Source organism: Triticum aestivum, chromosome 5D, assembly GCF_018294505.1.
Source record: "Triticum aestivum cultivar Chinese Spring chromosome 5D, IWGSC CS RefSeq v2.1, whole genome shotgun sequence".
NCBI lineage: Eukaryota > Viridiplantae > Streptophyta > Magnoliopsida > Poales > Poaceae > Triticum > Triticum aestivum.
This window is the reverse complement of record NC_057808.1, coordinates 399,220,639-399,224,003: the sequence shown is the minus strand read 5'-3', so window position 1 is coordinate 399,224,003 and position 3,365 is coordinate 399,220,639.

The following is a 3,365-nucleotide window of genomic DNA, read 5'->3' as shown; positions in this document are numbered from 1 at the left end:
AAGGTTAGACCTTTAGTCCCGGTTGGTCTGGCCAACCGCGACTAAAGGGATTTGAGGCCTCATTTTCAAACTCTACCCCCCCGGTGGATCGCCTTTTCAGTTTTAGAAAAAACAAAATAAAATGATGGAAAAGTCAAAAAAATAAAATAAAATAAGTTTCCCATGTGATATGTGGTCTAGTTGTTGGGAAAATTAACAAATATGAATTTCGACTTTATTTGCAAAATCTCTCTGGAATTTCTTAAAATGGGCATAACTTTTGCATACGAACTCGGATGAAAAAGTTTTTTATATGAAAAATCATCTACTCGAAAAGTTACATCCGAATTTAACCGGGGGAACCCCATTAAACATTTTTAGAATCCCCAAAAACCTAACAGAATTTTTTTCAAATTGTGGTCAAACTGTGGTCAAACAATGGTCAAACTAATTATTCTAGAATATTAGTGTTACTAAATAATTATTTCAGTTTTTTTTAAATTCTGGTCAAATCTGGTCAAACTGTGGTCAAACAGTGGTCAAACAATGGTCAAACTAATTATTCCAGAAATATTAGTGTTACTAAATAATTATTGTTTTTTAAAACAATAGTTTCAAACTCAAACAGTGAAATGTGTCACTTCATGCTCAAGCTAAATTCCTGAGGGTTAATAGAATTGACATCCTACTATTGTCAGGAAAACAACAAGTGCAGACTTGGAAACGAGGGAGAATAGAATCCGGAAGTTAAGCGTGCTCAGGCTGGAGTAGTGAGAGGATGGGTGACTGTCCGGGAAGTTAGATGATTTGGAATGATGAGGGGTGATTAGAGATTAGAGGATAAATTGAGCAGTGATGAGGGGTGGTGATTAGAGATTAGAGGTTAAAATAATTCAGAAATTTGAAAATAAAAAAAATCGCAAAAAACCAGGTTTAAACCTGCGGAGGAGGCCTTTAGTCCCGGTTAGCCACGAGAACCGGGACTAAAGCCTTTAGTCGCGGTTCGTAAGAGGCGCGACTAAAGGGGGGTCTTTAGTCGCGCATATTTAGTCCCGGTTGCACAGCCGGGACTAAAGGCCTTTGCGAACCGGAACTAAAGGCCTTTTTTCTACCAGTGATCGGCTGAGGTAAGATTAGCTGTTCGTGCAGCTTGTGCGTGTTGATGTTGTGTTCTCTCTCTTTTTTTCTGTTCAAGTATTTTTTCTCTAGTTCTTTAAAAATAAAAATGACAGGCATGCAAATTGCACGTGGTAGACGGACATGCTACTCACATGTGTATAACCACATTGGCACTATTTTTTAAAAAAGAAAAAGAATGTTAAGTTGCACATGGACAGTGGACGTGCAATTGCGCCTGGCCGGAGTACATGCAACTGTGTACGGACCACGCATGTGCTAATCGAGTGGCAACATTTTTCCCAAAAGAAGTCCAAAACACCACCATTTAGAAAATGAAAATAACACAAATCCAAAACGGAAAAATAAAAATAGAAAGGAAAACAAATGGTAGAGAAATTAATAAAGAAAAGTAAACCGGGCCGCCCAAGCACTCAGCTCCTCGCCCCGCCCGCACCCTAGTTATACCCCGGCTAATGTCGCTTCAAATTGCATGTGGACTACAACATATGCGGTCGCACACGGGGCGACGTGCAACTGGGTGGCATGTTTGAAAAAAAACACTATTTAGAATAGATAAAAAACCTAAAAAACAAAAATAAAATTAAAAGTAGAAAAATAAAAATAGTGATAGACATGCAGTTGCGGTCGGGTGCGACACTTGCAGTTGCAGGGATGTTGTCGGGCTTGCAACTGGCCCGCCCCTCTACCGGCGCCCCCTCCGACAGAACAAAAAAGTCCAGTTGCGGTCCGGCTAGAAGACATGCAGTTGCGGTCGGGTGCGACACTTGTAGTTGCATGCCTAGTATTGAACATGCAAGTGGCCCGCCCCCTCTCCCGCCGCCCTCTTCGACAAAACAAAGGTCAAGTTGCAACCATGTTGGGGAACATGCAGTTGCGGCCGGATGCGACGCTTGTAGTTGCGGGGCTGTTGTCGGGCTTGCAACTGCCCCGCTCCTTCCGACAGAACAAAAAAGTCCAGTTGCGGTCGGGTTACAAGACATGCAGTTGCGATCGGGTGCGACACTTGCAGTTGCATTCCTAGTGTCGGACATGCAACTAGCCTGCCCCCTCTCCTGCCTCCCCTCCAACAAAACAAAGGTCCAATTGGAAACCATGTTCGGGGACATTTAGTTGCGGCCGGGTGCGGCGCTTGCAGTTGCAGGGATGTTGTCGAGCTTGCAACTGGCCCACTCCCTCCGACAGAACAAAAAAGATCAGTTGCAGTCGGGTTACAAGACATGCAGTTGCGGTCGGGTGCGACACTTGCAGTTGCAGGGCTGTTGTCGGGCTTGCAATTGACCCGCCCCCTCTGACAGAACAAAAAAGTCGAGTTGCGGTCGGGTGCGACACTTGCAATTGCATTCCTAGTGTCGAACATGCAACTGTCCCCTACTGGTCTCTACTCGAACCACAAACAAAGTTAAAAAAACTCAAACCAAAAACAAAGTCTAGTTGGCCGGTGACAAATTTTTTTAGAAGGAAAAAAGATAAGTTACACGCCAATGACACACATAGAATTGTGTGTGGCCGATGTGCATGAAACCGTGTGTGGTCGATGGGCGTGTCGGCGATAATATTTTTGGAAAAAAAAGTTGCATATAGACACTGACAATAAAACATGTAATTGCATGTGATTCGATGTACATGCAATTGTGTGCAATCGATATATGTGTAAACAAGTGACAATATTTTTTTAAATAATAATAGCAATAGAAAATGAAGAAAAAACAAAAAGAAAATGGGAACCAAACCAAAGCGAACAGCCCTATTAATCGCTCCTGTCCCAGGCAACACGAGCACTAACAAAAAATTCAGCCTAGAAGAAAGCTACCGCACCACCCCTCACGGCCAGCCCATGGACATCTCTGTCCAACACAAAGAAGAATATAAGAGAAGGCAAGAAAAGAAAAAAGAAACAAGGCAATGGGCCGGGGGCACAACTAAAACAGGCCGATACAACAAAAGAAACAATGATCCTGGATCTTAAACAGAAAACGATGGAAGGTCAAGTACATCGATTGAGACTTCCTTAAAAATCAGTCGACTGATTTTTAGCCCAGCCGCACAAAAAACACAATAGAGTTGCACTCATGCTGAATACATGCAGTTGCTGTCGGGGGCGACACTTGTAGCTGCATGCCTAGTGGTATATATGCAATAAACCCTCCCCCTGACAAAGCACCACTAAGTTGCAGTAGAATTGAAGGCATGCAGTTGCCGTCGAGGACAACACTTGCAATTGTGTACCTAGTGGCAGGCATGCAACC